This window comes from Balaenoptera acutorostrata, chromosome 14, assembly GCF_949987535.1.
Source record: "Balaenoptera acutorostrata chromosome 14, mBalAcu1.1, whole genome shotgun sequence".
Lineage (NCBI taxonomy): Eukaryota > Metazoa > Chordata > Mammalia > Artiodactyla > Balaenopteridae > Balaenoptera > Balaenoptera acutorostrata.
In genome coordinates this window covers 63,106,284-63,132,169 of record NC_080077.1, presented here as the reverse complement: position 1 = coordinate 63,132,169, position 25,886 = coordinate 63,106,284, and the positions used below count along the sequence as shown (strand labels likewise).

Sequence of the window (25,886 nt, the reverse complement as noted above, 5' to 3'; positions counted from 1 at the left end):
ATTAGGAGCCAGGTATGATTTAAATATATTAAAATTCATCCATTTTGAATATATAGTTTCATGTGTTTTGACAAATGTATTCACTCATGTAGCTACCAGCACAATCAACATATAGGACATTTCCATCACCCAAAAAGTTCCCTTGGGCCCACTTGTAATCAGCCGCCCCTCCCAAAAACATTCTCAGATATCATCTACTCAATAAAAAGCTGACTTAATTAAGAATGACTAGGGAAGACTGTTTCACTCACAGCCTTATTGCCAATCTCCTTTGGATCCGGTGGGTAAGGAAGGCAGAGGCTGAACATATGACTATCTTTTAGTCTTAGATTATGCACTGTTAGATAACAGGAATTATGACTTTCCTAGGTTTTATACTGCATTTACCATTTGCATGTGCTTAATAGATATTATCATCAGTCAACATTTGCTTCTAACTTGAAACTAGTCATCAATTGGTCATAAAAATGAGGAAATAATCGACTCACAGTCTATAATAATAAACAGTCCCCTGCTTACCTGATGCTTTGTTCCTGATTAAAAATTTGTAAGTAAATACTTATATTCTTGTGAAGAAAAAAAAGGATGATAGCAATAGTATACAGGTAACGATTAAAATGAGTGTGCGCAATGCACCGCTGAATTTGGGTGATGCATCATCTTCACACAGAAGCTCTCTACCTCAGAGCTGATGTGTAATCACTGAGCTGCAGCCAGCTTTGCAGGGTTGAGCGGGAAAGCTATTATGTACCCACAGACCAGAGTGGCAGCTTTCAATGGCTACAGTTTGACTTATTTTTTCGGTTGTCTGTATCAGTGTGGGACCAATGGAAGCACAGCATCTAGAGATAGATGAAAGCCATCTGAACTCATTTTCTATATACTGCTGTAGGAAGCACAGAGGTATTTAACCTTTTGGATCAGCCATTCTGGCAAATAAACGTGAACCTGCTACAGAGTGCTGTGTTTCCAACACCAATACCATTTCAGACAGGCCACGGTGGAACAAATACCATTCCTCTAAAATGAAAACAAAAACTGTTTTTCCATTAGACGTAGCTAAGTATGATTCAGATTAAGTGCTACTTAAGACCACATTTACAGTGAAGTTGTACATCTGTGTGGCTTTCACCATCTAAAATAACAACTTGCAAACTCAAGTAAACCTCCCTCTAATGGAGAGTCAAGGTTATTTTCTAAAATTATCACAGAACAAAATAAAGACTTCTTAGAATATCTACAGTAGAGAAAATACTTCCCCAAGAAATAGAATGCTTCATTTGGGCTAGGCACAAAGCAAATACAAACCCTAAATAACATGCTAAATGGAAAATTTAGTCCTAGTTCAATGCCTCTCAACCAGCAGACTCCTTTCTTCACTCCTAACTACCCTACCTGTTTTCCTAAGTCCAAGAAGAGGCCTAGTCAAAAAGGCACTACGTATGTTTACCAAACTTATGATCTAAACTTGAAATCCTTCCAAACTCTAATTTTCTTCCAGGTAATTTTTCTCCAGGAAGTTTCACAATTATTAGATTCCTTGTTCTTTAGCCTCTGAACATGGTACACAGAGTTTCCCTGGTATAATTTCAGTTAAACCATTCCGTGCCTCTCCTGTTCAATGACAATATGAGAAGCAATGGTAATCAATAGATTCACATGTAAGTTTATGCCATTTCACTTTTGGTCATAAGTTTGTAGATTTCTACACATGCAAATAAGATCTAATTTTGAGAATTCTACAATGTAGGATTTGTAAAGAGAGACTGACCAGAAGACATCCCAAACAAAATAGGCTGTTAAGAGGCCAAATGGATAATACTTATTGGACTAAAGTACACAGAGAAATGAATCAATAATTATTAGAAGCAACTATTTATTATCAACATATATTTTAATCCATTCCTGACCTCTCAAGTTGTTCTTTGAGGTTAAGAGGGTGCCTGAGCAAAGAAAATAGAAAAATCTTACAGAAGGTGTGACTAATGTGAATTTACCAGAACCTAAAATCTAAAAGGGAGAATCATCCTACTGATAGTGGTGAACTTTATACTAGCTTAAAAAAGAGAAATATTAGTAGATTGTTTGAGAAGTGGTACACTGATTACAACAAAGATACCACTCTTCAAGATCACTGACTATTCATAATTGATTTTTTATATATTAGAATCAAATTCCATGCTATGAGAATGTATTTTTTTCAGCTTTATTGAAGCATCATTGACCAGAAAAACTGTAAGATTTGAAAGTGTATAATGTGATGATTTGATATACTTTGTGAAGGGGTTCCCCCATCAAGTTAATTAACATACCATCACCTCATATAATGATAATGAAATATTGCATCCTATTGAACAAAATAAAATCCATGAGTCCAAACTCATGTAAACTGAGATAAATAAGTGAATAAATACATAACAGGGGATAACATTCTTTGCTATGCAAGAAAAGTTAGAAAATCACCACTTTGGAATACCACAGTAATAATTCATTCAGCCAAGAATCGTCAATGGATGCCCGCACAAATTATTTATTAATGACGAAGAGAGAAACAATAACTTTACAAAGGAGAGACTTGGTAGCTACCATGTTACTAAGTGGTGAAAATCAAGGTCATCAGTAATGGGACTAAATGAATCTTGTGCTACCTGCTGTGAAACACCAAGAAAGATATATCACTTCTTTGGAATTCTTGCTAACAACACATGGTCTAATGTCTAATTATGAGTTAATATCAAACAGGCCCAAACTGAGGGACATTCTGTCAAAGAGCTAGCCTGTACTTTTTTTAAAATTGTCAAAATCATGAAAGACACAGAAAGACAGAGCAACAGTTCCAGATTAAAGAGACATAATACAATGTATGGTCCTGGATTGGACCCTAGACTGGGAAAAAAATAACTACAAAGAACATAATTGGGACAATTGATAAAATTTGAATATACACCATTAGATAATAGGAATGTATCAGTGTTAAGTGTCCTGATTTTATAATCGCAGTTATGTGGGTTATGTAGAAGAATATCTTTGTTCCTAGGATAGACACATTGAACTCTTTAGGACAAAGGGGCATGATGTCTGAGATTTATTCTTAAGTGTTTCAGAATAAAAAATAAGCATTTAGAGAGAGTGAGAGAAAATGATAAGAGAAACTGGGGGACATGTAAGCAATTGGTATATCTGGTTAAAGGTATGGACATAGTTCTTTGAACTATTCTCACATTTCTATAAATTTGAAATAATATAAAAATAACAAGAAATAAAGGAGCACATAATAAAATTTTCTTAGGAAACTATGGGATATTTACAAAAATATTTCAAAAAAGATTTGGAATCATGGAAACATAGCAGGAATCATAAAAGTCTACGCTAGACACCCTTACCAAGAAGGGCACGGGAGATGGCGTGCTGCTCGCAGGCCCAGGCCAGCTCCATGCCCGCTCCATGCCCTTGGTGGAGCATGGCCCCGTCTCTAGTGGCCACCATGTGCCGTGACACTCAATTTACAGCAGTCCACATCTTAGCCACACGGTATGAAGCACTGAGGTCCCCATTTGTGCAGTTAGTTCCATACGAGTGTGTTTATTTGGGAAATAATCACTTATACTCTTTGCTTATAGAACACTTTACTCAGTGTTCACAGCAGGGCCCCTTTCAAATAGAGCTGTAGACACTTATAAAATTTATATATACATCCAGGCCCACAACTTTTGAGGAATATACCAATTTCATAAAGTGAGGATATTTTCTTTAATCTTAGTTGTTTTGCCCCAAAATATCACTCAATTTTCAAACTGCTAGGAAGACTGGTCTCCCCACTAGTAGCTCTAAATCCCACATACCAAATCTCAAAAAGTGGGAAAGTCATTCAACTGAGATTCGAATTCCTCCTCTGCTAAATGGGGTGATACTGGTATCTATGGCATAGGACTGTAATCGTTAACAATTGTAAACGCTTTTTAAGTACATAGCACAGTGTCTGGCAAATAATCAGAACTCACATGAGGAACACACATGGTAGTATTCTGGCCTAGAAGGACATGGGCTTGGTAATCATGAAGGCTATTTCTCATTGAGCTTTTCCTCAGTTCTCTCAAAGTTATATATATGTAAATAACATTTTCCTTACATGTCAAGCAGCGTATGCATTGAAAACCTATTTAAAATAATTTGAAAATAATCATCCAGTTCTTGTCATCAGCTTTAATAGCAGTTCATTTCCTGGGATCAATCAGATGCTGATACAGAAGAGCATATTGGTTCTCCTATGCGCACTGTCTCTATTTATAGTGGCTCTGAAGCAGGGCTGCAGGGGCAGAGCTCAGCATAGGAGCCCCTCGCAGGGGCTGCATGCACGCACTTCTTGTTACTAGAAATGCCTCTGTCACATCCTGAGATCAAATATATTTATAATTGTTTGCACTGACAGTTTGAAAATATCTTTAATTATAGAAAGACTTTTAAGTTCAACTCCCAAGTCTCTTAAACACACGCACACACCTGCTACTTTTATAGACAGATGAAATCACTCAATTACCTTTTTGGAGAAGTTAAAATAGAAAAGTTTTCCAACTGTGAGGCACAGCACTTTCTTTTTCTTCCAAGAGGTGGCATGTTAATAGGAAAAGCTATTAAAAAGAGCTATTTCTGTTTGGACACAGAGAATAATCCCTAGACATGTGATGTCACTGCAGATTGATTTCTCTCTCACTGTTCCTTTGAATATGTTATTTATTTTAAGAAACGATACAGAAAAAGGATATATAACAGGACAAAACACGTGCTCCCATGAGGGCTTTAAGAGAGATCTTATGTAAGTAAGTGCCAAAAATAATGATTCATCTTTCTGAATTTACAAATCCTACTTATCTGAGAAAGCAAAACAGAAGAATCAGAGAACATATCCTCAGGGACCCTGCCCTCTATGTGTACTCTTTCCCATATATTTTTTTTCCTCTTTTCTGACATCTTATTTATTTGCATGTGTACACATTCTCAAATCTCTCCCAGTTATTTCATTCCCAGACAAGCTTCTAGAAAGAGTAGTCAAAGCCCAGGGGCTCGGTTTGCCTCCTTCATAATACAGTGCCTCTGCTTTCTGCCCTCTGGCTTTGTGCTCCTTGGAACACAAGGTTTGCAACAACCCCTTTGCTACTAAAGCCAATGGACATGCCCAAAGCCTTGTCGTGTTTGAGCATGCTCAAAGACTATTTGAAAGTGTTTCTTCCCTATGTTCCCCTCCCAAATTGCTGATGTCTCCTTAATTTCTTTTAAGCCTCCCTTCCCTGTAAATATTGGTTTTCCTGCTTTATTTATTTATTTATTTATTTATGTTCTACTCACTCTGCACACTGCTCTCAGATGTAGAATTAATTAGTTCCCATAGTTTCAAATTCTACCTGAATACCCATGACTCCTGTGTGTAGCCCAACTTTTCTCCTGTAAATCCTCTTTAGTGGACAGACCGCTTGGATAGTCAGGACCTCAAACTCCACATTCCAGAATAGAGTTCAAGATCTTCCCACTCCCCAGTCTGAGCCTACTCCTGTGCTTCCTCGCCGTAAATAGATCAACCTGCAGTAATAATAGCAGCTGACATTTATTCAACACTCAGTCTGCACCAGGCAGTTTGCTAAGTGCTTCACATGTGCTCTTGCACGTAATCTTCACCACAACTCCAAGAAAAGCTACTCCTATTATATCCATTTTACAGAGGGGGAACAGGAAGCATAGAATCCTTGCAGAATCTTGTCAAAGTCAAACATGGAGAGTGATGTGGATGGACCTAGAGTCTGTCATACAGAGTGAAGTAAGTCAGAAAGAGAAAAACAGATATCGTATATCAAAGCATGTATATGAAATCTAGGAAAATGGTACTGAGGAACCTATTTGCAAGGCAGGAAAAGAGACGCAGACATAAAGAACGGACTCGTGGACACAAGGGGGGAAGGGGAGGGTGGGACAAATTGAGAGAGTAGCATTGACACATATACACTACCATGTGTAAAATAGTTAGTGGGAAGCTGCTGTACAGCACAGGGAGCTCAGCTTGGTGTTCTGTGATGACCTAGATGGGTGGGATGGGGGGGTGGCAGGGAGGCTCAAGAGGGAGGGGATATATGTATACATGTAGCTGATTCACTTTGTTCTACAGCAGAAACTAACACAACATGATACTCCAATAAAAAATAATAAATAAAAATATTCTAAAAGAAAAAAAGAAGTCAAACATGGAGTGACAGCCGCAGATGGAAGGACTCCAGGGACAGGGTCTGAACCACTTGGTGGTACTGCCTCTCCTCCATCTCCCACCCTCTTGTGGTTGGTAGTGCAGCTCTGTTGGGTTTAACTAATATTTCTTGAGCTGATCCTCTCTTCTTTAGCCTTGGTTTAGTCTAATCTGTCAAATGATTACCATAAAAGCCTCTTTCATTTTTGTTTATTATAGCTGCTGATTCTTACCCTTTCAGCTCTCTTCTCCACGTGGGAGTCATCTCCACAATACCAATCTGATCACATTCAACTACAAACTCCTTACCACAATATACAAGGCCCTTCAAGATGACTCCTGTCTACTTTCCCAGTCTCATCTTTCTTTTTTGTCATTTCAAATGTTTTAATCATACCAATACATGCATCTAGCTTGACAAAAATCTATTAGATTGAACTTCATGAAGTTGATATTCAACCAATTTTAGTATACAAAGGTAGCAATTTCATTTTCAACCTATTATTACTGAAACCTGTAATGGAAAACTGCAGTGTCTTGCTTTGTCCCTCCCTAGCTCCAGGCCTCCTCCCCAAAGACAACCACTTTTCATCCTTTCAGTTGATTCCTCTGGATGTTAACTCCATATTTCTCATCACACACTAAAATAGTGTTAGGTTTGGCTCTTCAAAGCTCAAAGCAGTCCCTCAAGTAAGTGAAAAGGGAGTTTTGTTTGCTTGCTTTTCTCTCACTTAAAAGATTTGCAGTATAGGGACCCAGAATTTTCTCAATTCACATTCCACCACCACTAGAATATGGCCTTTGTTCTCCTGGTCTGAGGTAGCGTCCATGTTTCAGGCAGCAAGAGGGAGAAAGAAGCAAAGAAGGAGCAAAGGGCACATGAGGGCACGTGAGCATATTCTCCCTTATGAGAGATTCCAGGTGGCTGTCACTTAAAATGTGTCTATACATCTCCTTAAACAAAACGTCATCCAAGCCACAGTGAGGAGGGAGACGTAGGGCTTGCACTGGCCAGCCGTGTGCCAACTCTTCCTATTGAAGAAGGGCAGACAGGCTACTGGGTGACAACTAGAAGTCTCTGCTACATATGCTTATACTTCTATATCTAGATTTATGGCAGTTTACACATTATGTCAACAGTTTACCTATTACTGATTTCCATATATGATATATGTGCATTTTCTTATACCTCCACTCCCCCTCTCCTATTATTTGAATAGAGTTAAAAGCTACCAGTTGAATCAATTCATTAATATGATTTAGGAAATATAATTTTCTATACAGAAAAGGATTATCAAGACTTTATTGCCTATCTTATGGAGTTTATTATTGTGACAATTTTTTCTTACATAATTTCCATGTAAATATCTTTAATACTTTATCTCTAATTTGCTATCTACAATTTCATGCAACCTACTGGGTCTACATTTTTTTTTCTGGAGTGCTCCATCATTAAGGCCTCCATTTCTCCTACTCCAGACAAGACTGGTTGTTCCTTCAGCTTGCCGAACAGCTTTTATTCTGGTGCATCTCTTTGTTACTCTCCTTTGTTAGAGACATGGTTTCCTAGATTCTATATTTTCCTCTTTCTTGATGTATTCCCTCATTTTGCTGGAACACATCCTCCGCTAATAGCTTAAGAGAGTTTGCATAGAAGGCAAACCTTCTGAATAGGTCTTCATCTTCCCTACTTTTCATTGGCAGTACGAGTATAAAGTTCTCAGAAAGGTAGATGGAGATAGATGATAGCTAGCTAACAAGTAGGTAGATAGACTTTCCTTCAGAATTTTGAAAGCCATCTCCTATTGTCTTGTTGTTTCCAGACTTGAGATATCTGATTCTATTCTGATACCCAGCCCTTTACATGTGGTCTTTCCTAGTACTTACGAGATATTTATATCAGTGTTCTGAAATTTTCTTTATCTGTGCTCTGAAAGTTCATTATGAAGTGTCCTAGTGTGGGCCATTTTCAGTCTTGATAGTGGCGAATTGGTAAATCCTTTAAATCTGGATATTCATATTTCTCAATTATAAAATATTTTCTTGTATTTCATGTGTTATCATTTCCTTCCTTCCATTTTCACTCTATTTTTTAAATTTAATTTTTATTGTTTATTAGAGTATAGTTGACTTACAATGTTGTCTTAGTTTCAGGCGTACAGCAAAGTGATTCAGTTATTCATATACATGTATCTATTCTTTTACAGATTCTTTTCCCATATAGGTTATTACAGAATATTGAGTAGCGTTCCCTGTGCTATACAGTAGGTCCTTGTTGGTTGTGTATTTTAAATATAGTAGTGTGTACATGTTAATCCCAAACTCCTAATTTACGCCCCCCCCCCCCGCCCCGACCTTTCCCGTTTGGTAACCACAAGTTTGTTTTTGAAGTCTGAGAGTCTGTTTTCGTTTTGTAAGTAAGTCCATCTGTATCATTTTTTTAGATTCCACATATGAGTGATATCATATATTTGTCTTTGTCTGACTTACTTCACTTAGTATGATAATCTCTAGGTCCATCCATGTTGCTGTAAATGGCATTATTTCATTCTTTTTATGGCTCAGTAATATCCCACTGTATATATGTACCACATCTTCTTTATCCATTCCTCTATCGATGGACATTTAGGTTGCTTCCATGTCTTGGCTATTGTAAATAGTGCTGCTATGAATACTGGGGTGCATGTGTCTTTTTGAATTATGGTTTTCTCCAGGTATATGCCCAGTAGTGGGATTGCTGGGTCATATGATAGTTCTATTTTTAGTTTTTTAAGGAACCTCCATACTGTTTTCCATAGTGGCTGCACCAATTTACATTCCCACCAACAGTATAGGAGGGTTCCCTTTTCTCCACACCCTCTCCAGCATTTATTATTTGTAGACTTCTTGATGGCCATTCTGAACAGTGTGAGGTGATAACTCACTGTAGTTTTGATTTGCATTTCTCTAATAATTAGTGATGTTGAGCATCTTTTCATGTACCTGTTGGCTATCTGTATGTCTTCTTCAGAGAAATGTCTATTTAGATCTTCTGCCCATTTTTGGATTGGGTTGTTTATTCTTTTGACATAGAGCTGCATGAGCTGTTAGTATATTTTGGAGATTAATCGCTTCATTTGCAAATATTTTCTCCCATTCTGTGGGTTGTCTTTTCATTTTGTTGATGGGACTCTCTTTTTCATTTAGCGGGCTTTACTCATGCCTAGATATTTTTGGTTGACAATACATATTAAAGATGAATGTTTAAAAAGCTAACTAGCAGCTTTCTATGTGTGGATGAGATGTGTCAACTGGCATGTTTCACTTTGGGGTGACTGGGTGGGAGCCATAATTCCACTGGGGGATTCCTAGGCTTCCTATTCCATATGCAGCTCAATATGTGAAGGACTTTTCCCTGGAGCCATTCAGTTCTCCAGAGAAGAAGTCTCCAGTCTCCTAATTGGAGATATATGCAGTGTAGGCTAGATGCGGACAAGAGAATAGATATCAATCATCCTTGAAAAAAAGCCTTCCAATTAATAACCTGCATTTGCTTTAAATCCCAAGTAGTTCTTGTTCAGTTTCTAGAGAATAACCTATAATGTCTTGTCTGAAGGCTATACATGTAGTTACTTATTCAATGTACAGAGGGATGGAAATAGTAGTTGAGGTTTCAGTTCTATATACAGGAAAAAAAAAATCAATGCTTTTGCTTATACCATTTTCCGTTCTGGACTTTATTTTCTATACTTTGATATTTATACCATCCCTAAGTTATGACTCTGTGCATTGGCGGGGGCAACTAAGTCCTCCTCTCTTCTGTATAAACTTCTGTTCTGTTAAGTATGTAATATTTATTCTATCCATTGCTGATATTCAACAGGCACTTCCCAGTTTGGCCACGCAAGCTTTTGAAATAGAAATACTCTTGTGCCTGTCGGTTACTGGCAGCCAACCCAAAATTCCTTGTGTTCCCTCTTGCCCCCGCATCGTCTGGAAACATTCCTTTCACAGACAGACAGACAGACAGACAGACACACACACACCTCTTCAAGGGACACAGATGGCACCCTTAAATGGATCACTGAAAGGTTTAATGAAGAGACCATTGACTGGGATGTGGAAAGGGTTAAGGCAAGCCAAGAAGTGATAGGGCAGGACCCCAGACTCATGAAGATTAGAAAGCTATCACCTCCCCTCAACTGGAAAAAACAAGGAAAGGGAACAGTTGTCACAACTAAGTAGAGCTATTGCTACAGAATAATCACTCTACAGAGACTATGGTCTTATGTGGATCACAGCAAAGACTGCCAAATCTTGACCCAGCATGGAAGGAGCCAGGGTCTGCAATAAAGACCCTCACATCTCCTGGTGCCTCCATGAGCTGAACAAACAAGAAGCCAAAGGGCAAGGCAGCCCTCTCAGCCCTAAGGGTCAAGTGGAGAGTAAATCTAAAGAGGCAAACAAAGGGTTGATAGAGACCATGCGGCACATGACTGTCTCAGCAGAAGGTCCCCAGACAACTGCTCCAGCACTGTATCTGGCAGTTCTTTTTGGTAGCTGGGACCCTACGCCATAATTATTTTCAAATAATTTTAAATATCATCTCTACTCCTGCTACAAAAATTCACAAAATGTAATAAACTTTTATCCACCAATATCCCCTCTCTTATTCTCCTTTTGCCTATAGATTTATACTCACTGTGCATGGGTGATGGGGGGTGGGAGAATGAGGGGTCTAGACTTCAAAAGAAGTCTAGATTCAATTTTAAGGACTGTTTCTTTGGATTCAACTTCCCAAACCACTTGCAGATCTTCATGCATGCTATGCTGGCTCACACCTCCATAGTTCTGCTCCTCTGCCTGGAATGACTTCCATTCACTTGGCCAACTCCAACTCTTTCTTCAAGTCAGCTCAGAAATTCCCTCCCCTAGGAAGCCCTACCTGCTAAGTGCCCTCCTTCGTGCTTTTATAGCACCGCCTTGCGATTACCACTATCACAATGTTTTTTCCACTTTGCTGAAACTATTTCCACTTCTTCAATGACACTGTTAGCTACCTGAGAGCAGGAATAGCATATTTCTGTTCCATGATTCTCGACCCATCAGACCAACTCCTTCTATTGAGAAATATATTTAGTCCCTTTACTATCCTGATATGAAAGCCATAGTTAACGCACCTATATAAACACACACTTAAAATATCAATAGGCCCAATGGCCTTTGCAACAGCCTGAGGTGCTGCCTGCTGCACAGGAGGTGAGCACAGGCTCCCGGTACCTGCCCACTGGCTCAGCCAGAGCCAGAGCAGGAACCACATCCCCTTAGCCAGCTTTAGTACCTTGGGAAGATGGAGCACATTCTCACTATGGATTCAGGAAAAAGGACAAACCAGTTCTGAGAAGATTTACTATGGTTATCAAGACATCCACACATGCTGAAGAATTGTCTTCCAAGAGAGTAAATCCGACTATGCCAATGAATCCCAAAACTTTTTTGGACAGTCTTGGATTCCCCACCAGAAGGAGATCGGGAACAAGCTTTTCAGTAGAAGCACTGGGACGAAATGCAAAGAGATGAACCAGATTATTCAGGTCAAGAAGTAGACCAACTGCCAAAGGTTACTGTGGTAATCAAAACCAACCCCAATGACAAAAGAGTCATTAGGTGGGCTTAGAATTCCCCCCCCCAAAAAAAACACTCCCTTTGTTAGCACTGGTGGCATGCCAGTAGCCGGTTCTTTGGTGAACAGTGAACTTCAGCGGGTGACAGGAGACATGCATCCCAAGGGACCTTTCAGCATCACTTACATGATCCCACGCATCACAGACCTGAAGACAAGAGACTTTGAACAAAGTTTGGAGAGGCTCGTGGCTACTTAAATCGTATTGAACCATTGAAAGATAATCAGACCTTTCCTTAACTTCACACTCTTCAAAAAAAATTGAGATAATTGGGCTTCCCTGGTGGCGCCAGTGGTTGAGAATCTGCCTGCTAATGCAGGGGACACAGGTTCGAGCTCTGGTCTGGGAAGATCCCACATGCCGCGGAGCAACTGGGCCCGTGAGCCACAACTACTGAGCCTGCGCTCTAGAGCCCGCGAGCCACAACTACTGAGCCTGCGCATCTGGAGCTTGTGCTCCGCAACAAGAGAGGCCGCGACAGTGAAAGGCCCGCCCACCGCGATGAAGAGTGGCCCCCGCTTGCCGCAACCATAGAAAGCCCTCGCACAGAAACGAAGACCCAACACAGCCAAAAATTAATTAATTAATTAATTAATTAAAAAAACTGAGCTAAAACTCAAGCCCTCTTTAAAAAAAAAATTGAGATTATTAATTACTTGGAAGCTGAAGATTTTCAGATTGAAGACTACAATCCTCATTTGACTATTAAAACGGAAACGGCTATGTGAAATACCTTCGAATGAGTTCTATTTCAAGGATATGGTCAGTCTTTAGAAGGTGGTCTGGATGCCCAGGTGAAAGTTTTTGCTTTTGCTCTAAATAAAAAGGAATTTTTGATACATCAAAAGCCATCAATATCCTATCAGTTACTATGTATCATTAAGCACAGCTGCTTTCGGGGGTAATTGCTTTCGTAAAAAATGCCAGTTCTTTCAGAAAAAAAGTTCCTGAGCTTAGTTAACACTTTAAGGATGTGTGAAAATTCTAAGAATATGAATAAGATCAGATTAAAAGTTTATAGACCTTAGAAAAACATGTGGATGCATCTGTATAAAGAATGTCAGTGAATTTCAAGTATTATTTAAACTATCACTATTTCAGTATGTAAAACCTATCAATCGTAATATATAATGTGGTTATGGTCATTTGAAATTATATTTTTATACCACTATAAATATAATAAAGCAGTAAACTGTGTTCAAAAGAAATCAACAAAATTCCTTCACTTTAGTATACGGAATAATAAAGGGAAATTACTTATAATTAAGGAGGCTATATGTCAATATATAAATCCTTGAACAGGACAAAATTTGAATTACTCAGATATTTGCAATGAAGAATTACATTGAATGTATTGGCTCCTAATGCTGACACTTACAGGTGTGTGATGTAAGAGCCTCTAATACCACAAATATCTTTTCCATCAGTGACTTGACCTTCCAAAATGATGAACAACTGAACAAAATGGATTTAGGTTCTGGACTCATAACTACAAAAACAAATCTTTCACCTACTGTCTCTGGGTAACGTTTTTCCTCACATTTTAAGTTCTTTGAAATTAGGAAATTTGTTTTATAGTCAAGGGCTTCTTACAGTCGGTTTCAACCAGGTGGCAGTCAAGATCAGAAACTTGGTCAGCTGTTCATTGTGTCATCAGTTCAACTGCATTATCTGCTTTGTAGATATTACCTGTGTTGAGTTTAATTACTATATAAAATGTCCTTTTAAAAGATCATGGGGCCTCCCTGGTGGCGCAGTGGTTGAGAATCTGCCTGCCAATGCAGGGGACACGGGTTCGAGCCCTGGTCTGGGAAGATCCCATATGCCGCGGAGCAGCTAGGCCCGTGAGCCACAATTACTGAGCCTGCGCGTCTGGAGCCTGTGCTCCGCAACAAGAGAGGCCGTGATAATGAGAGGCCCGCGCACCGTGGTGAAGAGTGGCCCCCACTTGCCACAACTAGAGAAAGCCCTCGCACAGAAACGAAGACCCAACACAGCCATAAATAATAAATAAACAAATTTAAAAAATAAAAAAATAAAAAAATGTTAAAAAAAAAGATCATGTATGATTCAACGTTGAAATAAATAGCTATTCAAAGGCATGGAAAGCTGTGTAGCTGGGCATAATTTTGAAATTTTAAAATATTAATAATTGGAAGAATGATCATATTCAATTTTTTTTCCCAAAGGAACATCTAAATTGCTTCCTCCTTTAAGAAAGAAGCACACATTCCTTATTTAAGGAAGGTAGACACCATTAGAAGATGTTGGCTTATGTTTTCTTAATGAATCATGTGCAAGATTTCCTACCACGTGTCACCCAATGCAACAGATCTCAGGAGAATTTGTAGATCCCTCAGAGATGATAAAAGAAATTTCAAAGCTACAAGAGCTATGAAGACTGATCTATGTTTCATACAGAACTAGAGTAAAGGCATGTGTCACAACTTATAGCATTTCTCCCTTCTCAGTTATACATAATCATTTATCTTAAAAATCAGTGGTATCTTACACCGAATGAAATATGGTATGTGAAAGTATGGCAAAATATTTCAGAATCCTATGGAACCTTGGACAATTCTTCACTGTGAAGGACTGTCCTACAGATTGAAAAATGTCTAGAATTGTTGGCTGGGAATTGTGGCCTTAGAGCTTATTCCAGGAACTAGTACATAATAGGTGTTCGATACTTGCTTTTCAAAAGATGATTGATGAGTGACTAAACTTTAGAATTTCCCAGTAGGTTGACTATTACCAGCTCAGCCATTGATCCCTGGTCAAGAATTGATCATTTGATTATTCTTACTGTAGACTGTAGTTCTCTTATGTAAAATTTTTACCCTCCATTCAGTAGAGCATTGCTTAAGCAACTGCAGTCATAGCATTATTTATTTATTCCTCAGACATACATTCAACAAATACTTATTAACAGTTTACTAAGAACCAGACCTTATACTAAGCACTGTGAAAACAGTGTAAAATAAAATGTATATAGAACCTGCCCTTACTTAACTTATACTGTCATAGGCAGAAAATTAAATAAGCGATAACAATAAAATGAAATAAGTACTCTGAAGGTCGTCAGGGGGTAAAATAACATTCATTTGGGTTTTAGTCATGCTAACTCATTTTGCCAGTGATAAGTACATTCTGATCTAGGATACAGATATCATTGTCACTTCAGTATCTCTGGAGGCTACCATAAAAACTACATTTCTGTGCAATTCTTTTGGCTCATGGAGAAAAGGATCAGCAGAATAAATGTGGGAATGGTATTTTTTTCACTCCGATAAGAATACGGTATCCTTTAAACAACAAATATTAAAATGAAAATTCTCTATGCTTCTTTTTCACTCCTCATTTATTTTCTCAAGAGCTCTACAATTTAAGTCTCAAAATTCGGTCTCGGGGGCTTTTCTGGTGGCGCAGTGGTTGGGAATCTGCCTCCCGATACAGGGGACTCAGGTTCGAGCCCTGGTCCAGGAAAATCCCACATGCTGCCGAGCAACTAAGCCCGTGCACAACTACTGAGTCTGCGCTCTAGAGCCTCTGAGCCACATCTACTGAGCTCACGTGCCACAACTCCTGAAGCCCGCGCACCTAGAGCTCATGCTCCACAAGAGAAGCCACCGCAATCAGAAGCCCGTACACCGCAACAAAGAGTAGCCCCCGCTCAGCACAGCTAGAGAAAGCCCACGCACAGCAACAAAGACGCAAGGCAGCCAAAAATAATAATGATAATAATAATAACTTGGTCTCAGAATGGAACCAGCAGTGCTCAGAAAGATGGTTCTACGGGCTGTCCAGCAAAACAGGTCCTGAACACGCTTCACATTGAACATGGACAAGTTACACACGTCATCCATTCTGTCAAACATAATTTAAAGTGGAACAATGGTCCAAACTCATTTCCACAGTTTAATGAGCAATTTGACAATATAATCCCTAATCAATATTTTTATTAGATATATTTGAATGTACTTTTTTTAAAGTATGTTACTAAAGTTACTGAATTGCAAAAAAAAACTATTTTACAGATTATAATCAATTTTTTAAAGTAGATTTTCTTTCCTTCTCTTTCTTACACCAACACACACATCTACCCCAGACTCCAGCATTTTTGAAAGAAAAAATAGATGACTAGGCATCAGAAATAGAAATTAAATAAATAAGTGAAGTAGGTTTGCCTCAAGGTTGAATTATTATTGTGGCTGAAGAGATTATACTAAAAAATCAGCAAGATCTACTTTTAATGTTATTATGTTTTCCTCATTATATAAAAATGTTTTTCTTCTGACAAAATGGTAGAAAATACACTAATCAAAACTAAAGCCCTGGGTCAAAAGGCATAATTACCAATACTTCAATGATCTCAGGTGTATTTCTTTTTAAATAGTCAAATGCACCCCTTTAAGATACTTAGAAGATCCCTGAGAAATACATCTCTAATCTAGTTGAAAATATTCTTCTACGCTGAAATTACTATAGTGAATTAAATATTCTGTGTCTTAATCACTAGATTATTTTAATACATTTTAATTTTATCTATTTTACACATTTTTATTAAATTTCAGAATAATTCTGACCACTGAAATATTTTCATGTTGATATTTGAGCATTAACAGAAGGGTTTTTTCCCCCTGTATCCACTTTCTTTTTATCACCCTCCTGCACCACCCCAAATCTTTCACATTTCTGAGTCCTAAAGGTGAGAGGTTCACTGCTTGTCAGGGTATCAACAAGATCATCTAAAATAAACCTAGTGGGTAGCACTTACAGATAAAAACAGCATCATGAATATGGATGTGGAAATAGTCAAGTTTGAAACCTTAGAAATTCATGAGTGCTACAGTTAAATCTGAAACCTAAAAAAAGAAATTTAGTATTTCGCTGCTTCTGTCTTTTAAGGAGCTAAATTCTCTCCACTTCTGCTATAGTAACATTTCTCATACATTTTAAAATGACAGTTGAAAAGTCCCAACAGATGAAAACCTGACCTATTGCCATAAAATGCACAAACACTGGTGCATCTGTATATTCTCAGTATTAAAAGCTTGCGACAGGGGTCATTTAAAAGGTTTTTTTCTCCTCCTCTTTACCATTTGACTGGCGAAACAGGTAACTGGAAATGTGGTTCTGACCCTTATTATTCTTATAGACACCTCTTCTAATCCCAGTGGAAAGTGAGGATATCCTAAGAGGTACTTTCACAGGTATGGAGTCATAATAAACTTCAAAACTTTCATTTCACAGATAAAGAAACAGAGAGCCAAAGGAATCAATATAACTGCCCAATTAAGAAAAAAACAACAACAAACTGCTGGCTAACTATTAATAAAACCTAACTTGACTTAACCTCTCATTAGGTTACGAATTTTGGCTTGATTACAGCAGGCTAATATCAATACTGTGTAATGCAGACATGCCAAAGACAAGACGATTCACTAGAAAACTAAAAAATATTTCCATCTCTGAAATTCCATAAAGTGGTGCTCTACGTGATCACTATTTTAAGGGTACAATTTTTATACATAAGAAAGATGACTAGAAAACTGAGTGGTTGAATCATGAATTTCTTTTTTTCCCTTTCTACATAAAAGTTAAAGCTCTTCTTATGAATCACAGAGCAATCTATGCTCTTTTTCAGCAAGAACTGGATTTAGTTATTTCAATTTCAAGCTGCTTATCTATGCCAGTTGAGGTCTGCCTTAAGCCCTTATCTTCTTGCCTCTCAGAACCATACCCACCTGTCTTTTCCCTGCTTTATGACGCTGGATCTGAACTCCAAACAACTTTTGTTCTTTGCCAGCTGCCTTGATGTTAGGCTCTACTAAAAGTGGGCGTTAGAGGGAGAAGACAAGACTAAAGGAGAGGACTTCCCTGGTGGCGCGGTGGTTAAGAATCCACCTGCCAATGCAGGGGACACGGGTTCAGGCTCTGGTCCCATGTCCCTGGTTACATGCCACGGAGCAATTAAGCCCGTGCGCCACAACTACTGAGCCTGTGCTCTAGAGCTCACGAACCACAGCTACTGAAGTCTGCACACCTAGAGCCCATGCTCCGCAAAAAGAGAAGCCACCACAATGAGAAGCCTGTGCACTGCAACAAAGAGTAGCCCCTGCTCGCTGCAACTAGAGAAAGCCTGCGCACGGCAACGAAGACCCAACACAGCCAAAATTAAATAAATTAATTACCAAAAAAAAAAAAAAAAAAGGACTATAGGAGAAAGACTTTTTTCCAGCAATATAACCCATGACTTCCAGAAATTAACTCTTTGGTCCTCTGACTGTGACTTGAGTTGAGCTTGTCACTTAATTTATGTAACTCAAGTGGACTCAAAATCTATTGTTTTATCAGTGTTGTTTGTCATCACTGCTACTATAGTGTCACTCTTCTAACTGGACGATGACATTATCTTTAAGTCAATGTTTTAGCAAACATTTCTGCAATTCATGTTTGGTACCTGTCAGAATCTGGTCAGGAGACAGAGACTATACCAGTAATTTGAACTGGAAAAATTCAATGTTAACTAAAACTGAATGCGAAATTTAATAGGTGGGTTGCAAAATTACAAAGTTTATTTGAAGCCTTGCCAAGTTTCTCAGATAAAATTTAGGGCACTGTTTGGCAAGGAATGGGGCCTTGAAACTGAGAATAAGAATATCTGACTTGACTCAGACGAAACTGAGAATCTTCAAACCCTGAGTCAATCTTAGCCTTCCTCATCAAGAAAATGTGCTTGCTCTCCCTTGTAAGAATATCCTTCATCTGCTTGTAAATCCTATAATAACCTCACCTTAGATAGATGCTTTACTAGAGGATGCCCGTTCTGCTCAAGATGCACCCCAGCCATTCCTTTGCCACTAGCACCATAACTAAGGTCAAATCTGAACTAACTTCAGGGGGTCAAAAAGAAGCAGGATTAAAGAGGAAGTAGTTTAAACACCAAAAGAATTGTAATACTTTGCTAATGTATATTGGAGACTCCTGGGGAATATGTTTATGAACAGATTTTAAAGTTGTTGTATTAAGGATGACAGATTATACTATACTATTTATGCTATACTATACCAGGCTGAATTCTTTTTACCTGGGTGCACTTACTAGAGATATTGAAATTAATGTTAGTTTGTACAGCTAGGATGCGTTCTAACAGTGCAATTGGTTGGCCGAAACTTGGACTTCATGGTGGCATATGCTTAATGAAGTTGAAATGCCAGTGTTTCCCTGGCACTAATGTAGAGAAAGGAATACAAAGATTTAGGAAGACAAGACTTTAAATGGATTTATCCTGTATAATCTACACACAGACACATACCAACTATATCTATGAGAAGACCCAGAAGACACTCCCTTCACTAGGGCGTTGAGAAATATATTAATGAGGATAACCTTAAAAATACCTGTTTGTTCTCATTTTCTAGACAGTAATGACCTTTGGGATACTGCCATTGAGATGGGTTTCCCCATTACACTGGAGACTTCAAAACAGCAGAAACGAAATTTTAGCACTTTGGTGCCAAGCACAAGGTGGATATTTTAAATAAAAAGGACTCAGGCACCTAGTGATGGTCAGAACATTTTGACTCATAGGAATGTTTGGTGAGCTAATAGATCAGAGTGTCTCTGAGAATGAAATATATTGACAGCCTGCTAGAATATTACTTGATTTATAAACAGATCCTGATTTTCATAGCCAAAAGCCTGCCACAGTGGTCACTGCCTCTCACTCAGTTTCAACATGGCAAAGGGTATGGATATAGGAAGGGGTGAAAAACTGGGAACAATAATGCCAGATACCATAAGATTCTTAGCTGTATGAGGAGAGAGGGATAACATTCCCAACTCACTCCTACGCCTTGTGTCTAATTCCAATAATCCATTAAACCTAAATTCATTAATAAACACTCTCAGGGCAGTCGAAGTATCTGTGATCACTTACAACCATGATCTCAACTTCTAAATTTTTGACGTTTTGAACTATGCACTTAAGTGAATATGTACTAATTATCACGTATGTTTAGAATATATGTGTTCTACTGAGGGAGATTCTTCAGGATATGTAGTCCACCATATTAACAAACATAAATTAGTCAATTTTCTTCTGGCAGAATCCAGAATTCCTTCTGTATTCTTTTTTTTCTTACTAAACTATACCCTTTAGTAGCTCTTTTAAAAGAGTTAGAAAGGACTGGTAGCCTCTCTTAGTCTTTCTGAGTATATTTTTATTGTGACCTCACTCTTAAATTGTAGTTTACCTGGGCATAGAATTTCTTATTAAAAGTGTTTTTTTCTATCAGTACTTCAAAGATATCATATTATTGTATTCACGTAACTATTTTTGAATAAGAAATTTCCTGTCTATCTAATTGTCATTCTTTGTACATAGAGTATCTTTCCTGGCTGGTAAGTTTTAAGATATTTTCCGTCTGATATGCTCTATTTTATTCTCAGCCATTTTAATAATGGCTGAGAATTTTCTAAAATTAATGAGACACAAAATTACAGATTCACAAATCTCAGAGGACACCAAGTAGGATAAATTTTAAAAATCTCCACCTATGCATATCATATTCCAGCTTCAGAAAACCAAAGACAAAGAGAAAATTTTGAAAATCTCAGAGGAAACAAAACTACCTAACATACAGAGGAGCAAGGATAAGAATGTCATCATACTTCTCTTCAGAAACCATGTGTGCAAGAAAAGAGCGAAGTGAAATATTAGTGTTGAGAAAAAAAAAATCACTAACCTAGAAAATTGTATCCAGCAAAATTATACTTCAAAAATGAAGGAGAAATAAAGACTTCTCAGACAAGCAAATTTATTCTTGTTGTGTTGTTGTTGACAGTAGACCTGCCTTGCAAGAATGTTAAAAGAAAGTTCTTCAGAGAAAAAGGAAATGACATAGGTCAGAAACTCAGACCTGCATAAAGAAAGAGAATCAGATAAGGAATAAGTAAAGGTGAAATAAGATTTTTTATTTTTCATTTTCAACTGACCTAATAAATAAGTTTGTTCAAAATAATGATAGCAATGATGTATGCAGTGATTATAGCTTATGGCTAAGTGAAATGAATGACAGCTGTTGTAAGGAATGGGAGGGAGTCATTGGGAACACTCTGCTAAAACGTACACACACTACCCATAAAGCATAATACAGTGTTATTTGAAAGCAGATTTATATTAGTTTTAAATGTATATTGCAAATTCTAAGCCAATGCCTAAAAAAAATTTTAAACAAGTATAATTTATATGCTAAGAAGAAAAAAGAATCATATGAAACATTCAATTAAAACTGGAGAAGGAGCAAGGGCAACGGCTGGACTGCACCCCACAGACCTGCAAGCCTTGTGCTTGCCCAGCTTCAAGACCAAAGAAAGAGCCCAGAGTCAGCAACAGAGACATCAGTGGTTTAATGGAAGAGGGGAGCTTACAGGTCTGAAGCAAGGTCCTAGAGCCAACACTGCATTGTGTGCAGCGGACGGTAGACAGGACGTGGGGGCAGTCTTTGCTTCCAGAGGGGAGGGGAAGGTTACCAGTCTATAGAGGGAATTGACATCAGGTTGGCTCATCGGTTACCAAGGAAACTAGCAGGCCCCTCACTGCCCCTTTGATAAATTATCCTGGGGGAGATGTTCTGATCTAAAGATGAGAACAATCATAAGCTGAGGCAGGGGTGGGAGGAGTATTTAGGAAGGTCAGTCAAGTGAGTAGGGTGTAAGTCAAGCAGGCGCTGGTCAAGCAGGGGATGTACAGAGAGCAAGAGAACAGCCATCTTGGGTGGCCTGATCATATACTCCACCCACACACACCCTGCACAACCCTTACAATCTTGGTTCACTCTTCTTCCACGAGATCCCTATGGTCATGTATGTAGGGGGGCACTAAAACCACATATCACAAGTACAATAAAAGACAGCAGCAGTCAAAGAGTATCAAGAATGAGATACCTAGGATTCTCAGAACAGTCATTTGTGGGCAAATTTTAGAGCCAAGCACTTACCAGGTCAATGGAGAGAGAGTCAATGATAGCAGCACCCTGTCCAGTTACAAGGAAGGTAAGGCCACACCTGGTTTCACAAACCCAGAGCCACCCCCATGGGGAGGGGAAGGTCCTGGCTCTAAGAGAAATATTTTGGTGGCCTAGCCAGGAGTCAGCACTCACAGTACAGGTCTGCCACCCCATGTTATGTTGAGTGCCATTAGGGGTGGACCCATGAGGTCTTTCCAACCAAAAAAAACATTAATCCCACTAGTTGGACTCGTGTGTCCAGAAGCCAGCTGATTCCCTCAACACAGCATAGCCCAGGGGGGCGCATGGGCAGTCTCCCTGGCAAAGAGTAGGATGTGCTGTAGGGTAACATTTACCGACAGGCATCCTTCTGAGGTACCTGCATGTGTGACAGGAAGATGTAAGCGTCTTTCTCCCCATTGTCAGTCATCCCCACATGGTCGCATTAGCCTGGTCAATTTTTCATAGAAGTCCAGAGAAAGATGACAATAGCAACTCACTGTAGACCCAGCAGTTAGACTCATTTCACAGTGAGTCCATTGTTGCTGCTCAGGCTAGGGACGAAATTTAAGACATCTAACAGGCACAACACAGGGGAGATCATGACCGTTAAGCAAAACACAAGCAGTAACCGCATTCTGAGGTACCACACCCTGAACAAGCTCAGAGGTATACTGATGGGGAAACGTTTTAGAGGCTATACATTTTATCATTTATACCAAATTGTTACACGACCGTTGTGTCTGTGCTTTTAGCAGCAGATTTAAAGCAAGCAGTGTTACACACCATGAGTAGTTATACTCTGTGACAACTTCACTAGAGAATTCTCTTCCCATCCTGAACATCAGGGCAAAAGTATGGCTAACACAATAACTTTCATAAATACAGACCTCAATTAGCAGAACTAGAATTTAATATCCACCGAAACATAATATTTTTCTCCCTCAAATTACCCTCATCTCCACCAAACACAGCCAAATCATGACTAATTTGTTTGCAAATTAAGCCTGGTCAATTAACCACATAGTTTCTTCCAAACTGGCTGTGGTGGAACAGTCCTCAGAAGGAGTCTCAGACTGAATTCCCAAAAGGCCTCTCAAGGCCAGGAAACCCATGTCAAAGGCGTGCCGTCAGACTCCACCTTGGTGGATTTCTCTCTTCTAGAGGTCCCCAAAATACTGAGATTCCTGCACATGCCAGGAGACGGTCTTTCCTGTTCACCTGATATGGCTGCTTGGAACCCAAGAATCTCCAACTTCTGGAGGGACCAGGCAGAGAAAAAAGAAAAATGTTTCAATTCTACCCACAGGTGTAGTTTACCAAATTGCTGTAAGTCATAACTAACTCGAGGGGAAGGGCTTCCCTAGACCTGCAAAGCACAGATCAAAACCAGTAATATTCCAGAGAAAAACCATAAGAATTATAAACATATTCACCAGTTCACTCAGTAACCAATCCTTCTGTAAACTTTTTATGAAGCCATTATGTTTTCCATTAGGAGTCTTTAATTTCTTTCTCTGTTCAGCCGTATGACCTGAAATTTATCAGAGGCCTATACTTGTCAAAGAGTCCTTCCTATGAATTTTCTTGAAGATGAAGCACTTTTGCAATAACATCAGAATACAACAACTGTCTATAAATGATAAAAGACTTTAAAAGGTATGGTTAAACATCTGATTACAATATAATAGATAAAGAAACTTGGTTACAATAACTACAATTATGACTGATTATAATCTTAACCCTTAAAAACCTTAATCTCTGGCAAAAAACAAGAACTAATTGTAAACTATTTGTCATACCAGCATTTCCTGATTGGAAAACTTATACTTTAGTCTTCCTCTCCTAAGAAGGCAAAGGTAGATAAACTTAGACCTGACCAGCAATTAATACTCCAATATTTTATCCTACTTGAAATGACAGATAGTCAATGAATTCTCTTCATATATCTGTATAGACACAGAGATGCCACAGTTTTCCTGCTAGACTTTAAAAGGCCTCTTTTTTCTTCACTCTCAGGGATCACAGGTGATTATAATTCCTGGGAGCCCAGGTAATCTCACTTATATCTCAAAGGCGCAGGAAGAGAAATACCAATTCTTTCTAGAAAACTAATTTCCTCTAAGGGCATATGCAACAACCAGTTTTAGAGTGTCAAAAGATTCCCATCTTGGCCCTTTTCAAGGATTTTTTTTCAGCTTCTAAACAGCCAAGTCAGTTTAAATAAATAACCGTAACAGACAATAATACATATCATTCACTCACATTCACCTGCCTCACTTTCAGAGGAACAGGAATCAGCATTCAAGTTAACCTTCGCCTCGGCTGTTAGCTCAGCTTCTGTGGCCTTAACATAAAAAGCAGTGGCCTGCCCACAGCTGTGGCCACTGCCTCATCGCCTAACTTCTTTTTCCCCCAACCATAATGGCAGCCAATATCTCAGCAATGGCTTTGGGGCGGGGAGGGGGCGGTAGGGTGGTAAGTTCTCTGTACTCTCTTAGCAGCCCCGATTCGTCAAGGACAGCTACCTCAGGGCCCCACGTACTCGGGGACGACCACTCCAGGATTACCCCTGGAACTTTTGAGCCCCTCATTACTGGATGGCCACCTCAGGATTACACTCGTAACTTCTAGACTCCATACATTAGCCGACGGCCCCCGCAATCTTCCATTCCCTGTCCTTATTTCCCAACATCTCCACGCTCACGGGAGTTTCCTCGGTCTCCCGGCTGGCTAGGCCAATTGCTGGGCTGCACCCCGCAGGCCTGCAAGCCCGGTGCTTGCCCAGCTTCAAGACCGAAGAGCGGGCCCGGAGTCAGCGAGACAGACATCAATGGTTTAATGGATGGGGGAGCTTACCTGTCTGGAGCGAGGTCCTGGAGCAACGCCCTCCCTCCTGTGCTGCAGACAGCGAACAGGCCGAACATGGCGGCAGTCTTTACTCCCAGGGAAGCTGGGAAGGTTACTTATCAGTTACAGGGGAATTGACGTCAGGTGGGCTCATCAGTTACCAGGGAAACTAATAGAGGGGCACGCCCCTCACCACTCCTTTGATAAGCTATTCTGGTGGAGATGTTCTGCTCCAAAGATTAGAATGATCACCAGCTGAGGCGGGGGCGGGGTGGGAGGGCATGTACTTAGGAAGGTCAGTCATGTGACTATGGTGTAGGTGAAGCAGGCGCTGGTTGAGCAAGGGAAGTACAGACAGCAAGAGAAGAGCCGTCTTGGGTGGCCTGATCATACAGCAACTGATAGAAAAGTTACAAACATGCTAGATACTAAAAGAACTGTATCAATAATCACTTTAAATGTGAATGATCTAAATACCAATTAAAGACAGAGACTATAAGAGGGTAAAAGAGGGTAAAGAAATAAAAGAGGGTAAAAAAATAAAATTCAAGATTTAATATATGTTGTCTACAAGAAATTCAATTTACGTATGAAGACACAGACTAAAAGTAAAGGATGAAAAACATAATGAAGAAAGATAATTTAATAATTGGTTGCACTGAATTTAAAGAGAAAAAGTGAACGAATTATATATTTAGCTTTGGAGTACACAGCTGTAACCTTTCAGAATAAAAGTTGCTTACAAATGGAATTGGCAATTTAATTTGATAAGAAACACCATACTCTAAATTGGGGAAAATCTCTTATTTTTATGTTATAATAAATGAAAATGGGTAAGGGGCACACAAACCCATATTTATTTGGGAAAAAAAGACTAGTACACATTACAGTTTTAAAAATGAAAGTAAGCTACTTTGTATTAAAAGTCCCAACTAAGCAGTACTAAATTGATCTTTTTGCTTGTTTTTTTGCTCTTTGACCGTACTCTGGTAGTATTATGAATCTACTGAAATTTGGCTTTATTTTCCCTGAAATTTTAAGAATTCAGAAAGAATACATGTAAGCATTTTTTCCATATTCCTCATGGCAAATGTATTATCAAATTCCCATGCAATATCTTGCTGTCCTTGC

General features: G+C 38.9%; 1 long non-coding RNA gene across 1 annotated transcript in view; it reads right to left on the bottom strand.

The window, feature by feature from the left end:
• Nucleotides 1–24,987, bottom strand: part of LOC130704745 (uncharacterized) — a 103,013-nt gene extending 78,026 nt beyond the window's left edge. The window contains exon 1 of the long non-coding RNA XR_009005203.1: nt 24,765–24,987. This is a non-coding gene — a long non-coding RNA (uncharacterized LOC130704745). The remainder of the gene's footprint in view (nt 1–24,764) is intronic.
• Nucleotides 24,988–25,886: the final 899 nt, after the last annotated feature.